Below are 25,641 nucleotides of genomic sequence, written 5' to 3' on the forward strand. Positions count from 1 at the left end.
TGTTTATACCTTTATGACGTACTCCTCTTAGCATCATGAAAGCAAGCTTTCATGTCATGTACATTATTTATGTTGGCTCACGATTACGTCAAAAGAGTATTTGGGTCTGTTTAGATATCTGAGCCAAAGCATTAATTCATTATACCTTACGTAACTCTTTGTCGAAATGTATTGAGAGTTGTTTTCGAATGTCCCTTTGATATCTCGAATTATTTTCTGAAAGAAAGATGTTTAGGGGTGTGTGTATATAAACACAAGGTGAGTCAAAAGTCGCTTTCCCCAATATTCGTTCTTAGGTTTCATACTTGTACACATATACAGATGTCATAACTTGAATAAACGAATAGTTGGTGAAATAAGTGGTGAGTTGAAACCATGTTCGTCCGTCAACTGTTTTTCCGATCTCACATCTCCATTTTGAACAAGATCTGTAAAGGAATGTGTAGTCAAATGTAAATTGAATGTAATTAAATGTAAGAAAGTGTTTGGGGAAAGTGACTTTTGACCCACCTTGTGTGTTTATATATACACATACAAAAGTTTGATGCATAACACTGGTCTACAGTGATTTTGCTACTGAACAAAAACAAGTGTACCAACCCTAATTTGAGTGTGCTGATTACAAATCTGAAGTTCGTCTTTTTCTATCACTTCACAATTTTAAAATAATAACATTTTTTTTTAATTTTTAAATATTTAATATAATATTTAGATCCATTTCATTGAATTTATTTTGTTTTTGATACTCAACAAAGCAAGTGTACCAACCCTTATTTAAGTGTGCTGATTACAGATCTGAAGCCCTTTTTCTTCTATCACGTCACAATTTTAAAATAACAACATTTTAATTTTTACATTTTTAATGCATTTAGATCCATTTTATTTATTTCATTTTATTTTGATTTGCTACTGAACGAAAATAAGTTTACCAACCCTAATTTAAGTGTGCTGATTACAGACCTGAAGTGCTTTTTTTCTATCACGTCACAATTTTAAAATAGGCCTAATATTTTTAATTTTTAACACAAGGCGCTCGTTGACGCAAAGAAGATATTTCTTCCACCCCTTCATATTAAAGTTAGCCTAATGAAAAACTATATGCAGACTCTGAATCGTGATAGTGAAGGCTTTAAATATCTGAAGGAAAAGTTTGTGAGAGTGGAAAGTGATGCAAAATTGAAGGAAGAAATTTTCATTGGGCCAGAGATCCGACAGTCGATGTGTGACACTACTTTCAAGACAAAACTGAGTATTCTTGCACTCGAGACACATTTATACTAGTGTCAACCAGATTTTTAGGAAATTACGAGGTGATAATTATGCTGAGCTAGTATATAACATGCTTAGAGCATTTCAGAATCTAGGTTGTCGTATGTCTTTAAAAATGCACTTTCTTCATTCACACCATCATTTTCTTCCATTAAATCTCTACGCTGTAAGTGAAGAACATGGTGAGAGGTTCCATCAGGACACATCAATGATGGCATCCAGGTACCAGGGTTAATACGGTCAGAGCATTATGGATGATTTCTGCTGGTTCCTACAGCGATCAACAACATGCCAAAATAAGCGGAAAAGCAAAGGTCTCAAGCAACTTTAACAGAGTTTTTAGTGCTTATTGCATATTGTAAGTTTGTATCTTCTTACGAAAGTATTAAAAAAAAAATGTAATATAACAATTTTCAAAGGATATATAAACTAAGCTCAATTTATATCACTGACTTTACGGTACAGGTATATAGACCTACTGAATAGTAAGATTTAGAATTAATGTTACTAAAAAACCTGACATGCTATGATAACTCAAAAACCTGATGTGCTACGATAAATATCATTACAGATTTGCAATCAGCGCATTAGTTTCAGTATAAAACACCGTAGCAGAGAAAAAGTTTGATATGTCCAGGTAATTAAAAGTCTTAAGTCAGTTAACAATTGACAATTAGAAGTTCAGGTACTATAAGCGGCTTAATAGATTAGCCTATATATTGATAATACAGCTGTCGAATTTATAAGCATGTGGGAGAGACTAACTATGATTGATTTTCTTGAAAGGAGTAGAACCTTTACGAGTACGAGTAAAAGCAAATCTTCCACAACTTTGAAAATTTGTAGAGTGAACTATAAAGAAGAAGTGACTTCTAAAGGTATTGCTATCAATGCATACAATATTAAAAATTAGTTTAAAATAGATTGCAAAATTTTCCATTTTACGAGACTTGATTGTAACGTATTGGACTCTCATTCTAGAGGTGCGGGGTTCGACTCCTGGTGCTGACCAATCTGGTCACGGTTTTCTTCATGGCTTTCTTCGACTGAATATGTGTGTATCCAGTGCCTCCCCTTTCACTTACGTAATTCTGGTTCCGCATATTGCGGATAGATGGCAGGACTGTGACCCATTTTCAAGTTGTACATCACTCCGGTGGGCCACGCTGTGTATGGTGTGTATCTGTGGAGAGTTGTTCTTGGACTGAATACGGGATGAACCGTAAGCAATATCATTAATTTCAGGGGCTTATTCTTTGAGACATTTCAAACAAAAAAGTTTAATGCAATTTTTCTCTTTTTTACTTCTTTTTCGATGTAAAAATTGTTTTATATGAAACATTTCATAGCGTGTTTTGGGAAAGCCATCGATTTAATTCCCAATATGCTCAGTCAATTTAAGAGAGCAGTGTATTGTGATAATAAAAGATTCAAAGGATTTTAGTTTTGTCATTTAAATATGTAGATACTTGATCCGCACAAATGTAAAATTAAGAATTCCTCTTCAGAACGAAAAGTTACATTTTTTTCGGATCGAATTTTATTGAAATTTTTTTTTTTTGTTTCACATGTCTCAAAAAATAACCCCCTGAAATTAATGACATTACTTACGGTTCATACTGTGTAACAAATTTTCAGTTAAATAAAGGCTAATGTCGAATTGGACCCCAATTACCATGAAATAATAGAACGCAGTACATCAACAACAATCTTTTACGATAGTAAACTACAATAATCGTGATGCGAACAAGGAATTAAAGCTACTATGAATAAATGAAGTTAAAGAAGAACTTTCTTCTCATATGCTGGAGACGTCATTGACTCTCGGGAGAGATTTTCGTGTCAGCATTCAGACAGAACTTCTTATGGTTTCTGTAAGTTCTGCATATGTTAGAATGTTAGCATTTTAATGCAAATTGGTAACCCCTTCATTACGAAACGCACACATCTGCTTGCTAATTTCTCCGTCTTTAGCGCATACATTTCTCTTGGTTTATATTCTCTTATGACCTCCCTTGAGAGAGGAACATCAAGATTCACACTGTAAGGGATTTGCTTTGTTGTCAGTTCTTATTGTAGAGTAGACGGGGCTTCAGAAATTTCTCTAGGCTATACACTGCAGTAAGAACTTCCGTAACTTAGTAATTCAATACTACACACTTTTAAATGAACAAGAATTACAACTTTCTTTCATGATAAACGAAAAAATATAGAACAAGTGTTTTTAATAACTGCAATTAGCTTGGTTACTTATGTCTTGTTTACCAACATCTTTTAATACTGACTTACAATCCAATGTTGGACCGACACTGAAGATAAACTCACATTGCGGGAATTGTGATTAAGTCGTCAGCACGGTACAGTGCTACCGCTGAGACAATACAGGGTAACACATCACAAGGGACAAACACCCAGTTCCGTAAATGGAAGATAAATCTCTAACCTGACCCACACCAAGAATCGAACCACTTTTTTGGGAAATGCTATTTAGGCCTACATAGCCAAGACGGCTAACTGTAGTGAAGTGAGCAGAATAAACAATTTTTATGTAGAACAACTTCAAGCTGTTCATGTATAAATAAATGTTTTAAAAGTTCTATAAGGTGTTGACAGTTCCTATACTTTTATTCAGTTTTGGATATTACATTAAAAATTAGTATAATGAAGGTGACACAGAATTTGTCATAATAAAATTTACGTGTTTAGTGACAAAAATTGAATCCATTCTTAACGAATTTAAGTTAAAGGCAAAAAATTGTTGCATATTCCATCCATGTTAGAGCTATAGTGACAGAATAGCGAATTATTAAGTGTGGAAGATATTATAAGACTTTGTACGGCGGTATTCGAAAAGTGACATAGACAAGTAACAGCCCACCTGGCTGTGATTAAGCACATCAACTTCCGACAATAAAATGTCACGACTTATGTATTACATTAAATATATAATATACTGGCTTACTTTAAAATAACTGCTTGAACTTTGGACTACTAAAAATATAGAAGAACATGTTTATACTATTTCTTCCTATACGTATCATAAGTGAAAATCGATTGCCACGAATTAAACTGTACTGCACTGAATGGACGCCAGCTGTATATTAATGCTTTAACCCAGTGTTTCTCAACCTTTACAATGATGAGACCCCTTTTTTCTCTCAATACATCCCAGAAAAAATCTCTGCAACGTCTGTTTTGTCCACCACAAATTTCATCACGATCTGGCCGGAGATCTGGATGGTAAACCAGCGCTTTAACACTTGAGCTACAGACGCGGCCTACTATACTACTATAATGACGGCTAAATTATGTCCCCAATTACTCTGTTGTCTTGGTTGAATGGATGGATTAAGGTTAGACAAGCTCACACGCTCACTTATGCCACTGACTTGGGCCCATTCTGCTGTCTCCAAATTTCTACGTGGGGGGAGAGAAATGGCCGATAAATTTTGTCTGAAATCCTTTATCAAGGGTAGGATTGCTATATTTAAATCACGAGCTTCCTAACTTTACTTGCCTCCCGGAGGAAATCATGTTTAGGATTTTATCTTCCTTTATGAACTATCGCCCCCGACTGGCTCTGTACCGACGAACATTGGCGCAAGAACACCTAGGACGGCGCTGTGTTGTCACACCTGGCTGAAAAATTATCTGTACAAGAAACTAACATTTAGAATATGCCTATTTTTTTCGACTTTGTTTACAAGATGTAAAATTTGCCTACTATATTGATCATTCTACTTCTCTTTTGTTTATCATTTAACTGTACAAATGTAAAGGAATATCAGATATCTAAAAGACAGCCCACTATTCAAGACAGCTTCTATAAAAATACGCAGTCTGTTAAATATAGAACGCAATAGTTTTATTTTTCATTCATCTACCTCGTTTCTGTCTTGCTTCATCGTCTATCCCACTTGAGACTAGATTAAGGCCGGCACTTGGTATGTTTCTTGTGTAGGTGTTCATTGCTGTCTGCTTCTTAACAAACGATCGATTCCTGCTAATATTAACACTAACTTACAGTTTCGAAATCTCACTCTCTCGAAATCTTCTTCCTCCTTATCACCACCACCACCACCATCATCATCATAATCATCATAGTTTAAGACCCCCAATTGGTCTTGTCTTGAAAACTCAAAATGTTAAATGATTTTGATTTTCTTGCGCGGCCAAGATTTTGTCTCCCAACGAGGATAATATTTCATGGTTACTTCAGGAAGACTTTCATCTTCCATCTTATCTGTAAGTTAAAGGCAATTCTGATGATGCTGCCTAAATCCTTTCACGTTGTTTTCGATGTTAAAATTCTCCCGGATGGAAGTATTCCGTTTCTTAATTAATAGTGTAAAGACCACAGTCTAGTATATACAGCCACGAAGATTGAGTTGTGAGGGTACTAGGAACAATAGACTGTGCCGGTACTATTTTGCATTGTCTGCAATGAGGCGATATTAGCGATCCTAGTGGTTAGCAACTATCTATGGATGGATATTTAATACGTATTGAGCTTCGTGACTGTATGTACTAGGCTGTGGTAAAACCAAGAAGTGGTGTAAAAGGTACATTACCGGTACTGTTATTTCTGTTTCTCTTGATTAAAATTCTGAAAATTTCATGTTCAGTTTTTGCTGAAGAAAGTAGTACGGTATGGAGTATGGATCTTGTTTCGACTCTGGTTTAACTACGGACTGCCTTTGTATTAAATTATTATCTCTCTTGCGTTCTAACTCTGATCATATATATATATATATATATATATATATATATATATATATATATATATATATATATATCAGATTGGCCATTCTCATGTTATGAAATGGCAAGATATAAAAGAGAACAACTACTAAGTTATCCACTGTCGAAAGTTAATTTTTTGGTAACGACCGCTAGATGGAAGTGCGGCTGCTAGCTATTACACATGAAATTCCATCAGGATTACAACATGATTTCTTTCGCAGTCGTTAGATGGCAGCATAGTGAAATTGATAAAAGTTGAAGGTTCATTAAGCTGATCTGTCTGTTACGTGTACTTAGGGGTCCTAATGATACCTTAGTTGAGACAATGAACTTGTCACTTGTCCCTCTGTCCCCTTTCGGCAAATAAGTGTAACTAAATTCCTTGTAGATATTGAAACTTCCGCTAGGAGGCACCTATGTTCCGACATCGGGGCTAGGGGTTAAATGATGATGACGATGATAATGATGTTAACCACGGACTGTCTCTCGAAGACTTTTAAGTGGTCTAGATTCTAAAAGTTCAGACGCGTTGCTATTACAAGTAAGTACTTGATGTAAATTTATGAGTATTTACATCTAGTGTAGTTGCAGTAAAGTCCTATTTTGTAACATAATACCTTCAGAAGTCCAGTGGATATATCTAGTACATATAAAAGGAATGTTCCTAAGGCCTGTTGGTTGGTGGTATCTAGGCAGTGAATATGGACAACAGAAAGCATTAATGCATTGCATTCTGGCTGTCTACGATAGTTATCTAGGTCAGGCTCATGCATTGCTGGAAGCAGCACCTTTCGAACTGTGCAGGACCGAGATAAAACTAGAACTAGGCCGTTGAGTGTGTGCCATTATACACACAGCAAATACCTACAGCACAGTTTCAAGGGTGAGGTGCTATTTAGGAACTGCAGTTTTCTTTTTTAAATCTTCTTAGTGTAGAGTTTCATACACATCTACAAATGTGCAACTTGATGCTCTGATGACCTGTGCACGTTTTTGGGAACATATGGGATTTGAAGGAGATATATCCTTTATTCAGAGCGTTATTGACTTCATTCGTGAGGCGTTTAATTCCCTCGACCACTGTTTAAAGAAGAAGAGGAAAGAAAAGAAAACTAATTAGAAATAAAATATATAAAAGAGGGAAGAAAAAGCAGAGAAGAGGAGAGCTAAAGGAAGGAGAGAACAGAAGGAAGAGGAATAAGACAAAGTAAAAGAGAAGGGAAAAATGAAAAAGAGAAAAGAGAGAAGAGAAAGAAGTGGTTGAATAGAAGGGAAGAAAAAAGAAAAAGGTGGAATAAGGAAACATAAAAGTGGAGAGATGGAAATGGAGAATGAAAATAAAAAAGAGCAAGAAGATAGGAAGTAGATGAGGAGCAAAAACAGGAGAGAAAGAGAGGAAGAGAAAGAAGGAAAGGGAAAGAGAGGATTAAGTAGAGAAAATAAATAAGAGAACAGAAAGGAGAAAGAAAGAAGAGAAGAAAAGGAGGAAGAAAAGAAAAAAGGAGAGAGAAGGAGGAAGGAAAGAAAAAAAGAGGAGAGAAGGAGGAAGAAAAGAAAAGAAAGAAGAGGAAAGAAGGCTGAAGAAAAGAACAGAAAGAAGAAGAAAGAAGGCTGAAGAAAAGAACAAAAGAAGAGGATAGGAAGAAGAAAAGAAAAGAAAGAAGAGGCGAGGAAGAAAAAGAAAAGAAAAGAAAGAAGAGGAGAGGAAGAAGAAGAAAAGAAAAGAAAAGGGGAAGGGGAAGAAAAGAAAAAAAGAGAAGAGAAAGTGGAAGAGAAGGAAGAGGAAGGAGGAAGAAAAGAAAAGGAAACAAAGAAAAGAGACGAAAAGGTGGAAGAAAAGGAAGAAGAGGAGATAAGGTGGAAGAAAAGGAAGAAGAAGCGAGATGGAAGAAAATAAAAAAATGAAGAAGGGGCGAGAAGAAAACGAGAAAGAGGATATATAGAAATGAAGAAAGGAAAAACGGTAAGGAAGGCAAGAGAAAGTATAATGGAAGAAGGGGAAAGTAAGATGGAACAGGAAAAACTGTAGAGAAATTAAAGAATGTAAAGAGAAAAAGAATAAAAGAAAATAGCGGAGAAATAGAAAATGAAGAAAGAGAAGGAATAATAGAAAAGGAAATAGAAGAGTAGAGAAAGAGGAATATCAGAGAAGTATGAAAAAAGAAAAAATAAGAAGAAAGAATGGGAATAATAATTCTAGACTATAGGGAGAAAAAAATGAAGTGGAAAAGGACAGAAGAGAGAGTAGAAGTGAAAGACGATGTCAGATGGAAAGAAGTGACGAAAAAGGACAGGAAAGAGAGTAATGAAGAGAAGATGATGGGAAAGAAGGAAGGAAACAGAAGTGAATCTAAGAAGAAGACAGAAGGAAAAAGAGAACAAAGATAAGACAAGAACTGTAAAAGAATAAGAATGGGGAATAGAATTTAAAAGTTAGTTTCGCAGGTAACTTGTATTGTATGTGAACTTTTTTCTCCCGTCTTGTAGCTGATGAGCCACGAAAGAGCACAAGAAGCTTCTTTCTACTTTCATTCTAATTAAATGCATGCGAATTTCGAGAAGCCTGTTGAACTTTGCTAAGAAGTTAATGGCCTAGAATTCTGAGCACTACCGCAGCCGCGGTTTGGCTCCAGATAAGTTTGGCAGGGGTACAAATGGCACACTCGCTTTTTCTGCACAGTAGTTCATCCTAACAAATGAGAAACTGACTACTTTCACGTGAAATATGATTCTTGTCTTCTTTTCAAATAATGTAACGACGTTCATATACAGAATTTTTCGTTGAATGCCATTCTTCATATCCTAAAAGTCTACCAGTGATCTCTCCTTGATCTTAAATGTGTTATGTTCAATTTGTGTTCTGTTACGGTACTTATATATAAAGCTGATTTCTATGTCTGTGTTTGTGTACTATCTGAAAATACATGAAATTGCTTTCTCGATTACATTTTGAAATGATAATGAGAAAGAGCTAAATGAGCTAAATGCTGTTTCTGCCAGTTGAGTGTTTTTTATGTCGACAAAGTGACTTTTTTATATTTATAATGTACTTTTTATGTGTGCAATTTGAAATGATATAAAAAATTGAAACTATACTTCGTTCCGTAATGTCTGACAGGAGACAGAGGAGGAGAAAAGTATAATTGCTATTCAGCCAATGGTAGAAGTTTCATTTCACGCTTGACTTGAAGTTGGGCGGGAATAGAACGCTTCAGAACTCCCAACTTCAAGTCAAGCGTGGAATGAGATTTCTGCCTTTGGTTGAATAGCAATTATACTCCTCTCCTTCTCTGTCGGCAATGTTTACATCTATTGTCAGGCATTATGGACGAATTATAGGAATATTAGTTGAACTGAGCAGGCTGAAAGATATATAGAGTGGAGAGAAAATTAAACAGAGTTTGACCATGCAGATTGAAGAAAGATTAGTACAAACCTTTAGAACAATATCACCATAATAGAAGTGAATAAATAATTCTGTCCTTAAAACCAGTGATATTTAATAGATTAAATAACTGTGAATTTTAAAATGTCTACGGATGTAGAGTGGAAGACACAGATGGCGATGCTGCCAGATAGTAATCCTCTCACACACTGTTTCACTGCAAGCTTGAGTTGTGCGTTTCTAAGCTTTGGAAACATCGCAAAAAGTTTGGGAGCTTCTGCTTTCCCACTTATAACTATGAGCTTAATAAATAAGGTTCCTTGCCTGTGTATGGAAAATATTTTGTCTGTTACGTCCGTTTTGCACTATATTAACTTCACACTAATGCTAATATTAAACATGCTATATTACAAAGGACAAAAAAAAAAACACATTTAAATTTTTGCTAGCTGCCTAAGCTAGCTTCATAAGCTAGCTGCTTAGGCATGTGACACAGAGGTGCAAACATCAGGAGTATTTTCATTAAAGTTTGAAATTGAACGGGTTACATCAGCTTCTTGTTTATGCGCATGCTGTGAATATGTTAGAAGGAAATCTACAAACTATTAGGGAAAACACGGGAATTTTACTTGAAGCAACTAATGAGATAGATTTGGAAGTAAACGCCGAAAAAAATAAAGTATTAGATTATGTCTCATGGCCAGAACATAGTATGAAATGCAAATATAAAAATTGGAAATTTATGCTTTGAAAAGGTGGAAAAATTCAAATACTTTGGAGCAACAGTAACAAATATAAATGACACTGGAGAGGAAATTGAACGCAGAATAAATATGGGAAATGTCTGCTATTATTCGGTTGAGAAGCTTTTATCATACAGTCTGTTCTCAAAAAAGCTGAAAGTTAGAATTTGTAAAGCAATTACATTACCGATTGTTCTGTATGTTTGTGAAACTTTGTTCTCATTTTGATTGAGGAACAGAGGTTAAGGGTATTAGAGAATAAGATGCTTAAGAACATATTTAGGACTAAGAGAAATGACATTACAGGAGAATGGAGAAAGTTACACAACACAGAACTTCACGCATTGTATTCTTCACCTAATATAATAGAATTAGGAACATTAAATCCATATGTTTGAGATAGGCAGGGCATAGAGCACGTATAGGTGAATCCAGAAATGCATGTGGAGTGTTAGTTGGGAGATCGAGACTTACATGAAAAGATTATTCATTAAAATGAATTTGAGAAAGGTGGGATATGATGATAGGGACTGAATCAATCTTGCTCAGGATAGGGACCGATGGCGGGCTTGTGTGAGGGCGGCAATGAACCTTCAGGTTTCTTAAAAACCATTTGTATGTAAGTAACTATTAGATCATAAAAAATTAATGTGTTGAATGTGACAAAATTCTTCACTGTAGTACTTTTTACGAAATTCACAACTGATTTCATTGTGCCATGCTTTCGATGATATTACTCTTTTTAGTTTAAATACTTGAACTATTATTCAAAAGGCATGCTTAAATGAAGACCTCTGATGAGGATCCAACGTAAAACGACACTCTGAATAATCAAAATGACAATTGGCTTCATTTGTAAATAACATGTTTTAACAATGTCTAGTCTACGAATTTTTTACAGAAATTTTTATTATGTGTGAATAATCTCTGAAAACGGCGTTTAATATGATTCAGGAATATTTTCAGGACTGTCGTGACACAAAAATCCAACGCAAACTGAATTTCCTAGGTGACTAAGTGAAAAAATAATGTGTAGGCTATATGATTCATTTCAATTACCCATTCGTCCCTAAAGATGGAAGCGGTAAGGAGTTCAGAAACGTTGGAAACTTTCCACGTCACCTCAATGTTGAAACACCCAGAAATTTCACTACTACGCGCGTAGTCACCGTGAAAGTCTTGTTCCCAGAAATAATTTGTGAATATGAGAATTGGACTGTGAAAATCAACACGTTGCAGGCCTGTGAGGTGCGTTTCTCAAACTGTAGTCTACAAACTATTAGTGATCGTCTTCTTCTTCTTCTTCTTCTTCTTCCCTTCAAGTATTAGGCCAAATAGCCTGTTACGATCTCACAGTTGAATTTTCAATCCAGCGCTTCTTTGGACGACTGCTTTCAAATCTCACAATAAGCCTCGGATTAGTGATCTTCGAGATATAATTTGGTGAATCGCAATATAACACAACTATTTAGCAGAATTGACTAATTTGAGTTGTGTGTTGGGATTAAGTTTCTTACACGTTTAAGGAGTAATTACATTTTCTAATTTCTGGTCACGTCCATACCTATGGAGTAACGGTTAGCGCGTCTGGCCGCGAAACTAGGTGGCCCGAGTCCGAATCCCGGTCGGGGCAAGTTGCCTGGTTGAGGTTTTTTCCGTGGTTTTCCCTCAACCCAATATGAACAAATGCTGGCTAACTCGGTGCTGGACCCCGGACTCATTTCACCGGCATTATTACCTTCATCTCATTCAGACGCTAAATAACCTGAAATGTTGATACAGCGTCGTAAAATAACCTAGACTCTCTCTGTTTCTCTCTCTCTGCTCACCTATTACTAGAAAGTCATCCATGTGATGAAGAACTCAAGAAAAGAATATATAAAAACAGAATAAATTTTCATAACCTCGATTTGTCTCCATTTTGTGAAAGTTTTTTAATTAAGCCAACTCAAGCAGATTATGTTCTTGAAAGAACTGGGCCTATTTCAGAACCATAAACAGGAAGAAGTTTAACTGTTTCATTTAAAGGACAATTTATTACTCGTATGTCCTTATTGGCTAGGAAATGGAGCTCAACAACATGGAATTGTAAAAACTGCCAATATGCAAAGACTTTGTAAATAGAATAGAATGAAAAGTGCAAAGCAGTCTCTAATTTCTGGAGGAAAAGAAAAACATTTTTCTTTTGAAAACCTGAAAAGTGAAAAGTGAAATGTTGCGAAGTTACAAAGTTCAGTGGTGACTGAATTAGGCCTATAATGTGTAAAACAAAGTAGTTTCGAATGCAACCAGCTGTGATGAAACATAAAGGGAAAATAAATGAATGTGATATGATAATGAATTAATTTTTAATGTAAATGTAAACGCTTAACGAAATATTAAACTTAATTTTAATTTAATAATTAACACAAATGGAGGACATTAATAATTGCGGGCAGTATAAAGCAGAACTAGTTAATTTAACGTAACTCTAAAAGAGTTAACCGTGGTATTAATTTCCAAAAGAATCCATTCTCTGTAAAGTCGTATCATTATTGATTACATTACTTCGGACAAAACATTGGCGTCACATTATATGTGAATCGTTTCTACTATCAAATTGCATTGCTGTTCCGAGGTAGACCTTATGGAATGAGGAAGCAATTATGAAGTAGTTAATGAAAAGATTTTGCCTTGTTAAACTTAAATACAGAAGTATCAAGAAATAAATGAAAAAGAAACAGTATCAAAATATATTACCAATTCTAAACATCCTTAAAATTCCAATTATACTCTGAATAACAATCACGAACAGCTTAAAAGTTTCACGAATCCCCTGCAACTCTTTGTAAAAGTAATGAGTAAAGTACGGCAACGCTGCAGAGTAATGTTTTTTTTTTTTTTTTCCCCCAGGAACTGCGAAACAGTCCACCGTGTTTTGTGACAACAAAGGTTAAATAAGTCATCCTATCGGAATGCGTGTTTCTCGAACTCGAGAGTTTATTAATACAAGTTTATTAATATTGTCATTGCAGGAATGAATTTTATTGACACTGATACAGTGATTCCTGGGCCCTATTTCACGAAAATACAGATTGCAAATTACAGGCACACAATTGTACAAGTTGTTAGAAAGGAACATATATTGTTTCACTAAAGTACAGGTAAACGCTTGTAAGTGCAAGTGAATTTGTACAGAGTTACAAGCGTTATTTCTACAATTGCACACGCATTTCTTGAAAAGCTTACAAGTTAGTGCATTACACTTATTGGGTGACATTAAAATTCTACCTACCTTCGGAGGTAGATTAATTTGTTTACAAGTGATTGTAAAATGAATATTTTATACGGTGTAACATGTTTGATAGTTCTTTCGAGGAAGAAGAAAATCACAATGTGTTCGTTCGTCGGCGTAGAACAGGTATGCTCATTCTCTGACTCGCGATTACGTTCTGTATTCACAATCTTCGAATGTAGAGCGTGCTGTTCCCCGTTCGAAGCTCGACGGATGACTGCGGAAGGCAGTTCAAGTACTTAGTAACGTACGAACAGTGCGGGACAATGACACAGTCAAATCCTTCTGTAAGCAAACGATCATTCCGTACAGTGTGGGAGGAAGCCTATTTTTGTTGTACGTTCGGTGAAAACGGAAAGTGATTACTATATTTTAAGGTACTGTCAGGAATACTACTGAGCAACATAAAACTACATTATAGGCTCTGCCACCCAGAACATGCCGAAGTGACAGAGAAGCTGTTTTCTGTAATATAGCCTATTTTCATATACCAACGTTATTATTATTATTGTTGTTGTTGTTGTTGTGGTGGTGGTGGTGGTGGTGGTGGTGGTGGTGATATTATTCCAGCAGAAATAGATATTTTGATAAAATAATTTTTCAGGGATGCAACGTGTACTACAGCTTCAAGAATTGAAAACACTTCATGAAAGGCCAAACGTTGAAGAGTGTCGAACAATTCAAAGTCTATGTTTTGGAGCAAGATAGCCTATGTAGTATGTTGAGAATTAGTTAAGGCACTAAAACCCTTCACGGATGGTGAACTTGTAAAGAAATGTATGGTGCCTGAACAAAATATAGTTAATTATGTCTTTGTACTGCAACAGTTCGAATGTGAATTCACAGAACATAGATTTAGTGATTTTAGACGTATGGAGAGTGATATTAGTATTTTTGTTAATCTTTTCATAAATTTAGTACAATCCGTGAGAGTGCAGTTCCAGGACGAGTTAATTGATTTACTAAGTAACGTATAATTCAGAACTAAATGCAGAGAATATGACTTGACAAGCACAGAAATATTTAAAAAATGAACAAAACTAAATATTACAAGATAAGCTTATTCGTTGCCACTATGTTAGCTACCTTCGCCTCGACATATGTGTGCGAACAATTATTTTCGAGAATGAAGGTTACTAAATCCAAACATAGGTCCCGATTAAGAGATGAGCATCTTTAGCGCATTGCAGTAAATTCGTTGGAAATAGATTCCCGATTACTTGCAGAAAAGAATCCAGATGTTAAATAGACCCCAAAGTAGGCTATATGGTGGAATATGAAAATGATATTATTATATATGACTATATTAAATGTAATAAATAATGTAATAACTGGATATTGCAGTGTATACCCTTTCCTTTTTCAAATTCAGTTTATTATCCTTATTTGTAAGAGTGTAAGAACTATGCTACGGGCGGTGCTGCAATGTAGTTGCGGAGCCCAGTCCTTACACTATGTGTGTTATGCAGTGCAGCATCATCCGTGTAATCGGGGCTTTTACAATTTTGAGCATACCTGGCGTAGAACATTTAAAGCGCGAACAAATGTGTATTTTGATAATGTCTTCGGGTTTGAGAGATTTAGAATCACTTCAGTTAAACTGGCACTGGCTTGAAAGATGACGTCACTTGTGCAACTTCTTGTGCAATTGTATTTTTCCTTATACAAATGTACTAATACTTCGTGAAATGCACGTTGTATGTACAAGTCTTGTCAAAACTGAAGATCGTACTTGTACAATTGGGTCCTGGTAAGTAATACAGGAAAACAAAAGTATCAAAACATTTGTGTTACGGAAACAACTTGAAATGACGCAAACTTTGGAATTTGAAGGATTTGCGCTTAATTTCAGTGACGGTTGCTTTACAGTCTTCTAGCATTTAAATATTTTTATGTACCATAGATAACTTATTCATAATTTCTGAAATCTTACATGTCGACTAGTTACACAAACACATGCCGCTGAATTACTAGATTAAATTTTTCCCTTTACACCCTATGAAGTCGCAGGGCTGTATGGAAAGAAACACCATGCTTTCATGACTTCGACTATTGTCCCTCCTACCCTCCGGGGACAGGGCACTGAGTAGTCCTAGGGACCGTTTTGAAAATTTAGCATTGAGAAAATTCCCACTAACACGCAGGATTTTGCCAGGTGTCAAAGATAATTAAATTAAGTTGTCGATAATGAATGAAAATTTTAGTAACTAGATGCATTTTAAGTAGGTCATATGATTTAGGCTATAACTTATAAAACATACTTTTATTGAACGATAACAATTTTGAGAACATTTTTGAAGACAAGCATCGGGAAGCATAATGCAACACAATTAAATTTGTAACTGACTAAAAGTAAACTTAGCGCTGAAAGATCTGTTGCGAAACAATAATTCTACACAGATTGACATGTTCGGTGATACTTCAATCAATTGAAATATTTTTATTCTTCCCTATCGAGTTACTACGATAAAGGAGTTGATTTCACATTTCTTTACTCTGAGACGGTATTTACTACGAAACATTATTTCCATACGTCTCATAAATTGAATTACTGTACAGCATCCACGGTAATAGCTAATGTGCTGCTTCTGAAATTACAATGAAACACTTTTTGAAAATGTACGAATTTAAAAGAAAACCGTCTTATAGCGAAATGCTATTAGAAATGTCTGTGTCTTTCATTTCAAGAAATTCACTTCAAAAGGAAAGTAATACGTTTTCCTGCAACCTTGTACATAACAATTATTCAGGGTGGGTAACTTTTGTCTTATTTTTCCTGGAAATATTACTTTTCTTCATTTCTTAATAAAAGCAGAGTATAGCCCAACCAAAGTAGGTCCCAGTACCAGCATGTAATTCTAGATACAATCGTTTCGGCATGGACACGAATTTAAGTACCTTAAAGCATTTATAAACAGAAAGTATTTGCCATTTAAAAGAATGGACTTCAATTTTATGAAATTCATTTATATAAATTTGATCAACATATTGCTCTGTTATCAGTATCAGTGTCTCTTTTATGATGTTTAAGGCCAGCAACATACGGCATCGGACATTCTGTCTCGGACAGGACGGTTTTGTCTCGGACCTTTCGATGAGATGATCGATTACACGCATTCTTATGAGACTGGATCATACTGTATCGGACCTTCGTCCGATTCAGTATGATGGAGCCTCATAAAAATGCTTGTAATCACAGACACGTCGAAGGATCCGAGACAAAACCGTCCTGTCTAAGACAGAATGTCCGATGTAGTAAGCTACCGGCTAACATTCTGCTGAAATTTCTTGTATCGCTCAATTTCTCTAGTATTACAGTAGAGAATAAAAAAACATTTTCTCTAGACTATGTCACTCAAGTATCTATTCTCCAATGACTTGTGATAATTCACCGAATTGCAATCAAACAAAATCATCTATTATTGCAATTTAATTATTGCTTTAAATTATCGATTGTGTTTTATCGCTACCTCTTGGAAACTATTTTCTCCTACGTAAACAATTTAGATGGCCAATATGTACGTAAAATTAATATTTTCACAATGGCGAAAAGTTAAAAAAGACTCGGGGAAGCTTCCAAGCAAGAAATTAACAAATTAATAAAATTGAAACTACAAGACCAGTTAACACAAACAAAACCTCTAATAATTGCGTGGAACTAATTTGTGTAAATATTTCTACTCTTCATTTAACAATATAGTAGCATAGTCTAGAATATACACTCACGAAGCTTGAGTTGCGAGGGTGCTGGGAACAATAGACTATGACGGTACTATTTTGCATTGTCTATAATGAGGCTATATTAGCAATCCTAGTGGTTAGCAACTATCTATGGATGCATATTTACTACGTAAAGAGCTTCGTGACTGTATATACTAGACTGTGATAGTAGGCCATCAATAGAATGCAATACTATGTTGGTAAATTATATATTTTATTAATATTAGTTTCTTTTTATTAATTACATATTATCCTATTCGAGAAACAGTCCTAATAAATGCCATTCGAAATATTGACTTTTCGTAGGTAAATTTATTCGTAAAACCTGTTGTGGCAGTAGCTATGATAGCAGGCATATCATGGTGCAAGTTGTCTGTTTTCTGTGAATTCACCATGTAATTTCATACCACACCAGCAGTTGTCTGGCAATTTTTTTATACTTTATGTTTTATGTTTGGAATCATTAATTTCTTAGACATTATTTTTTTTGTAAAATCATAGCTATATTTATTATATATATTATTTATTTATTCAATTATTTATTTATTTAATCTGACAGGATTAAGGCCATAAGGCCTTCGCTTCCATCCTACTAGAGAGCACATATAAATACAAAAAATAAATAGAAACACTTATACCATGAAGATTCATCCCGGTGGTCTAGTGATTACCACAATAGCCGTTACATACGATATTCACGATTTCAAACACGGCTGAGCTCGGTGGATTTTAAAAAGAAATAAAATCTTTAACATTATTTCTGCCAGTAGGACATTAAACCTGAGGATATGGTATCGTATGTAAATTTAGGACATGTAAAAAAACCGTTTCCTAATAAAGGGCTTCAGGCAAAATTTGCTGGCTATATTTCAAACATATTAAATTTCGACGCCGAAAAACTTGAACAGTTAAAGCGCCTTTCAATAAAATAATACCAATGCTACTACTTTTCTAACATATCATTTTATTTGGCGCCAAACCGATCACTTAAAAATTTTTAACAGGCTTCCGGTATTAAGACGGGTTACAGATCTCGTATCTCTAGATTTCTAAAATTCTAAACTTTCTCGTGAGTTTTAAATTTCTTCTGTGTTGAAATTAACAGTGAAAAAAAAAACAATTCGCTTCCGTTCTTTCGGGAAATAAATTTATCAAAATAAAAAAAAAACGGAATAACACATAGAATAATACAGCCAACAACTTCGATTTGTTGCATTTATAATTAAACATAAGGTGTACCAAAGCAACCGAAATTAAACATTGAAAATAAATATTGCGACATTATACCCCAATACTTTTAATGAAAAATTGTCTTTATTTTCTTTACTTAAACCACGTTTTTATTACGTTAGGCCTATCTGAATTTTTTAACAATCCTATACATAGAATTCAATGGAAAGCTCATGTCCTTTGGACGCATTATTCTGGAATTTTACGTAAAATTATAAATTAGAAACATAGTGGAATACATTCGTTAGAAAGACATAATCAAAAATTTAATAATAACTTTCAGAAACCATTAGATCGATACTTATGAGTAAAACACAGCAAAAATTAACTCGAAAAACAAGACAAAAAATATTTGAATTTTTTGCTTAGAACGGCCACTCTAGGCTGCAAAATTGGTATTGCTCTTATTTTATATAGGTTATGCCAAATAATTAACTACCGAACAAAGAAAATCACTATGAGTGCAGTAAACAAAAATCAGTACAATTACAGTACACTACCTTTTAGTGCCAGCCAGCACTGTATACAGAAGCATGCATTAGAAATTCCAAGCTATTTTTTTACCAAATTTAAGTCGTAATAAAAAACGACTTTCCTTGAAAAATGTTTGCACACATATGGCTGAATAAATTTTGAGGCCTTCACTACATTCGGAAGAATGGTTTTGACTCCTATGTTCACACTTTCACTCGTTTTGATTTCCAAATTAAAAAATTGAAATTTGTGCCGGTAAGAACTCTGGTAATGAAAGGGTTAATCGAGTGGCAGTTGGATCATGATTCACAGTTTGAAAATCACTGGTGTTTCATCTCCAGAATTTCAGTCAAGTATTACTTCTAAATTTATAACTTATGTGTTTCTAAACTTAAGAATATTAGATTTTATAGAAATTACATTCCAAAGGTATTTTTTAACAAAAGTCCGTCCAGTCACTCAATAAAATATATGGACGAAAAAGTGAAGCAGTTCAGAATTATATTTTTAAATTTATTAATAGGAAATCAGATAATCAAATCATAAACATGTATGCATTTAACATATTTTCACAAATAAATAGACCTACGTATGACAATGTAGATCTTAAAAAATAGGACTTGTTCTGGTATTAAGGACATTCTTGTGACCCTAATTATTATTTTTACCTTTCAAATGACTCCTCTCTTTCTTTCGTGGTCAACTAATTAGTTGGATTTCTTGAATAAAACGCTTTTACCACAGGCTAATTTTCTCACACACTCACATAAAACAAAATACACATGAAAGTAGCCCTTACTTTGATGCTTGATGCCTAGTATATTGGCAAAAGATCACAAAAGAACCATCTGTACACACGCAAGAACACACAGATTGAATAAACTTTCCTCGTGGCGCCGAAACCTCTCGGAAGAAGAGACACTGATCACACGTCTTTTTCGTTTTGCGAGAAAATTGGCGCAATAATATAACTAACGTCACTAGACAACTCACCTCTTTTTCCAGAACAAAAGAGTTGAATGTCGAAAGAAGCGATGACGACGTTGAAGACTACGAACTGATGAGATGTTGTGAAATAAAATGTTTTTTCATCGTTTTCGTTTTAAATAACTGCTCAACCTTGCACACTAACCGGAGAATAAATGTCATAGCATGTAGGCTATATATTGCTCTCACTTTTATTAAGAAAGTGTGTAGAAGGGAAGATATTGTTAAAATTTTGGAAAAAACATACAAGAAAACGCAGTCCATGCAACACAAAAGAAGTTACTAACTAAAGTGGCATTCGAAATACAACGAACGGACGTCTATTTTTAAAAATGTCTTCTCTCCTTTCCTTCCCACCCCTTCCTTTCTCCCCCCTCCTCCACGGTATCTCCCGTCCGCGGGTTTTCAAGTTCGTACACCCTAACCATAAGTGTTTCTTTTTTATCTCTCAACGGTCTCTAGATCTCCGTGAGCGTATTTCGAGTTGCAAAGTCGATGACCGTCGCCACCTGAGTTTCATTTGTTTCTTCGTACTCGGAGGCCATCCGCCTGATTTCTGTTTAATTTAACTGACAGTTTGAAATGATGGAATGTTTGTTTGGATATTTTAATATAGGAAATTCTGCTGAGAATAGTTTTTGCTTGTAATGCTGGTTGGCAGGTACTTGTGACGACCGTTGTACAACTTCGTAGACATCTGCTCCGACGTGATCTTTCTCACGTGACTCTGAAGTGCGGAGGGTAGGAGAAATGTGACCCCTCAATTTTGAAGTAAATCAGCTCAAATGGAAACAAAGAAATTTCATTTTGGTATTGATTGATGGTTTCTTTGAAGAAATGTTTTATAATGTACTGTAGGATAATGTTTCAAATTCACACGTACAAAGACATATGCATACTATATGTTATGCACTACAGATTAGTAATGTACAGGGGTTGTTGAAGATATTGATAGCGAAGAATGTATTTAGTGGTATAACATATTTCTTTATATACTTTGATTATATTATGCTTTTAATTTTGTATTCTCTAACCTATTATTGGAGAAAAATTCGTTCCGGCACTGGGAATCGAACCCTAGACCTCTCAGTTATGTGCGCTGAGATCTCTTTCCATCTGAGCTATGCCGAGACCCGATTCACGGTGCCGGCCGAACTCTCCTCCTTTGTATCCTCTTGTTCGTTATATTATTTGCTATCATTGACTTGTTATTTTACATTTTTCTTCGTATTTATGTAGTTATTCTGTCATATCGTTATTTTTCCTATAGTCTAGTGGAAACCAACTTGTAGTTAATAAATATTCACTCACTCACTCATACACGAACGTACACATACATACATACATACATACATACATACATACATACATACATACATACATACATACATACATACATACATACATACATACATACATACATACATACATACCAGTACTTCTTTTGCGGAAATTTACATACCCATAACAATGCGGTTTATAATTGAAGTCGACCTGAGTAGCGTAAACGGTATAGCACTGGCCTTCTGTGCTCGAGGTTGCGGGTCCGATCCCGATCCAGGTCGATGGTATTTAAGTGTGTTTAAATGCGACAGGCTCATGTCAGTAGATTTACTGGCATGTAAAAAACTCCTGCGGGACAAAATTCCGGCACACCGGCGACGCTGATATAACCTCTGCAGTTGCAAGCGTCGTTAAATAAATCATTATTTAAATTTTTATAATTGAGGGGTCCAGTCTGATAAGTGGATAAGCCACAATTAAGATATTTATACAAGTTGGAATGCTCTGCAATAATGTCTCGACACTAGGCCCTATGGAATGAGGATGCAACTATAAAGTAATTAAAGATGGGGCTCCATCTTGTTAAATTTAAATGCTGAGAGTATAAAGACAGAAATGAAAATAATTACTTATTAGAAATATATTTCAAATCCGAACCATCCTTACAATCGAGATCTTGCTTACAGTAACAATCACGAACAACATAAACGTTTGTAGGGATTCGATGAATCTCCTATCACATTTTTGTCATGTTTTTATGTAAAATAAAATCTTTTTGGAATGGGACAAGGGAATTCATTTTAACCATTTCGGTAGAAGGGGAGTCTGTTTCTGGAAATGTTTTATAGCACTACACGATGGTGTTCTCGGTCACTACAACTCTGAAAATCAACCATGCATGCAACATCTACTGTATGTGCACGTTGCCACAACTTGTTTCACTCAACTCTGCATGTTTTGCATATCTCGTCATATTTCCAGTAAACATCGCACTTGCAAGGGTGACGTATTTGTGGCAGAACATTTCATGCAAGGTCCTGGTGTAACAACAGTCATAATCGCCGTTGAAAACGTAATTCAGTCCTGCAGCAGGGAGGTTCAAAATGCACCGTTTACCCGCCCACCCCCAGTCCTTACTCTTTCATAAATTCTCAGTCCTCATTTCACAACAAAACGTTTCTCTTTATTTTGGCTTTTAGTGTAATTGTATTCTTTTGTTTCTGAATCTCCATAGAAACTACATTCTTTCTACAGCCGCTGGTAGCCATTTTTATACGGTCATTTGTCTGTGGTTTTTCATTTTACTCGCTCTTCATATGAAGTCCGCCTCATGTGACTCTTGGAAATACGTCTGCATTCGGCCTATTCTGTTTACCTAGTGAACGGAGTACGGCGTATTCACATTTGACGAGTCATTTCATTGAGAAAGTACGCGTAAATGCGACAGGGGATTAATCGAATTCTATACAATTTCGTGAAACATTCCTGCTCTTCGTGATTGTTATTTGAGCATGGATAAATTTGTTGAGGGTTTTTGGGATTTAAAATAGAAGTTTGACATTTCTTTTAATTTCTCTCTGTTTATGCACCCCACATTTAAATTTAACAATGCGGAGCCTTGCCGTTAATTACTTAATCGCTTCCTCATTCCATGAGGCGTAGTCCCAAGACAACAATGCATTTTATATTCTAAACGATTCACACATCAATATGACGCCAGTAAGTTGCGTGAAATTTTAATAAATAGAGCTCGGATGTTTAGGCATTTATAACATTTAAAATAGGAAGACAAGTTAGGCAATAAACACGTAGAAAAGAGGCACAATAAATAAAAAAAGACATTATAAATTTTAAAAAGGCGTAATATATAGTGTGTTTTCGGGCTAGTGTTACAGACTTTCAGGGATGATGGGGAAGGACACATGTATCAATTTGAGATCAGGAACCCGGTCCGGAAATGACTGAGTCGAAAGTTACAACCAAAAATATTTGTGTGGAAATTAAATTTTATTCCTCTGTACATCTTATTTATGTGTATTTATGTGTACATCTTATACATACTGTATTCATCTGACGTTGTTTATGTTGCCTACTTATAGTATTCTATTCAGTGCGCTGTCTGAGGGGTGGGGACAGAAAACAACACTAAAGAAATGCAGATAGCGTAATGTGTAACGGACATAGTCGGTCCTGATATGCACCTCTGTAGACAGCAGTGTATGTATAAAAGTTGCAGTGTCCAGACTATCAGTCCCAATGGAATGGAGGAGTACACGAGAGCGGAATATGCAGACCTGATTTTCGAATACTGATGAGCCAATGGCAACAGTAGACAAGCTCGCAGATTGCATCGGACAAGTATCCACGCAGAAGACATCCGGCCCATACCATCTTTCTACGACTGTTCCAAAGGTTAAGGGAAGGAGGGCACGTGGTGTGAAATTACAATTCCATTTCCATACAACTATTTTTGCTTATAACTTTCCACTCAGTCATTTCCGGACCAGGGTTCCTTATCTCAAATTGATACATGTGTCCTTCCTCATCATCCCTGAAAGTTTGTAACACCAGCCCGAAAAAAAAACCCTGTATTTTAGCAATAAATTTAAATTACATCAATATAACTCACATTTTTACTTCGTAGCGTTTGAATGATATGAAGGTGATAATGGGTTGAGGGAAAACCTCGGAAAAAACCTCAACCAGGTAACTTGTCCCAACCATGATTTTAACCCGGGCCAGCTTGTTTCATGGTCAGGAATACTAACCGTTACTCCACAGCGGTGGACTTTCACATATTTTTTAAATAGCCTACTTTTGAATATTATAATATATAATATACTTTTTTTTTTAATTTTCAAAGTGTTTATAGATTAAACACTGAACATGATCCCCTGCACTTTGGCACAAAAAATTCTGTTTCCCACTTTGTATCAAAATAACGGCTTGAAGATGAAGCGGTCGATTCTCCTGCTTCGCACACAGCCATTACAACCCGAACTCCAAGCTACTTTCCACTTTGCACGTCCACCGATATGAGTCAAGCGAGCTTTCTGGTGAGCTGTCAATCATCTGGCCATTGTACAAGAATCGAACCACTGCTATGGTAAATGCCATCTATGGCTCATTTTGGCATAACTGGGCTAGAGTGTCATAGACAGATGGCAAAATGATAAACGACCTAAAATCTAAATGGCTTCGAAACATGTAAAACGTAGTATAAGAATTTATGCTATCTAACATATTCTTGATATCTTTTTAATTTTTAACCGTAGGATATTTTGTCACTATTTATTAACGGTCTTACTAATAAACTGTGTATAGTTTTTATACGAGACTTACGCAGAGTTGGGACAGAAAACGTTACTAATAGTAATAAACCATGCATAAGCGATGCCTGTAACTATAGATTGTTTTGCAGTAGTTATATACACGAAACCCCTTATTTAAGGGATGTATGTAGGGAAAATATGGCCACCCTCTAACAGCTGTTCGTATTGATTGTCATTTTATAATTATGGTTGCCTTGTAAGCACAGAAAAACAAACCAAATAGCACAGAATAATATTGCTGTAGCTATACTCTTTGACCAAAATATAGCGTTGTAGTCGATCAGGTCTGGTTATACTGTCGATACTTAGCGTGGAACACTAGCTCACACTATCGGATGCAATAAAAACCTCAGTTATTCTATTGCCTTTCGTGATGAAGTAATGATGAAACTATGACGTAGCTGTGTAACAGTTGTACTGTTATACACGACTATGTAGTGATTATTAGTAAGGAATTTACACACGCCTTATGAATGAGCTACTCATTGGTAAATATAAGACAGTTAAACGTCTCTATATAAGAGTTTTTATAAGTTAGGTTAGGTTATTTTGCGACGCTTTATTAACATCTTAGGTCAGTGGTTTCCAACCTTTTTTGACTGACGACACACTTTACTGAACGCCCACGATATCGCGACACACTTATTTGATTTTAATAATAATAATAATAATAATAATAATAATAATAATAATAATAATAATAACTAGTACATTTCTTCTGAAGAAAGAGTTGGTGGAACTCTGTGTATAATATTTTATAGCGGACGGGGAGATGATTACTGTTCACTGCATGGGAATTTTGTCGTTTTTAACCTCTCTTTCGTACAACTAAGACTTTCAAGGTCTAAGCGGAATTCAAAGAAGAATTATATTAAAAACATAGTTATTCGCACATATTTCGGTTCCATGATGAAAAATGCAACAAAAAAGTGCCGGAATGCCGTTCCAGCGCGTTCCGCCAGAAAAAAAAAAAGATAACTTCTATGTAGTGTTGTAGATAAGTCGATGTTAACTCACAATCGAAAATAATAAAAGAACAAGCAGCAATTTGAGTGGCATTAGAAAGAAAACTAAGGTATTTGTCAAAAATCCTAAACTATCTATGCTGAATGTCCGATAAAAGATTATCGTTTTTGAAAACTCGCCTATTTAAATTAATGTGAAATGTGCGCTTGGTGGGTTGCACAGAGTTTCTTTATA

General features: G+C 35.2%; 1 protein-coding gene across 10 annotated transcripts in view; it reads right to left on the bottom strand.

Moving 5' to 3' along the window:
- tn (tripartite motif containing protein thin) overlaps positions 1–25,641 on the bottom strand; it is a 242,561-nt gene that overhangs the window by 152,001 nt on the left and 64,919 nt on the right. The window contains exon 1 of one of the 10 annotated variants that reach the window (XM_069821775.1): positions 19,832–20,101. The exons of 7 other annotated variants lie outside the window; for them this stretch is intronic. The gene's annotated coding sequence lies outside the window, so the exon portion shown is untranslated. Of the gene's footprint in view, positions 1–19,506; positions 19,766–19,831; positions 20,102–25,641 lie in introns of those variants that run through there. 2 more of the 10 variants (XM_069821794.1, XM_069821784.1) reach the window with 2 other exon arrangements.

This window comes from Periplaneta americana, chromosome 1 (genome assembly GCF_040183065.1).
Source record: "Periplaneta americana isolate PAMFEO1 chromosome 1, P.americana_PAMFEO1_priV1, whole genome shotgun sequence".
Taxonomy (NCBI): domain Eukaryota; kingdom Metazoa; phylum Arthropoda; class Insecta; order Blattodea; family Blattidae; genus Periplaneta; species Periplaneta americana.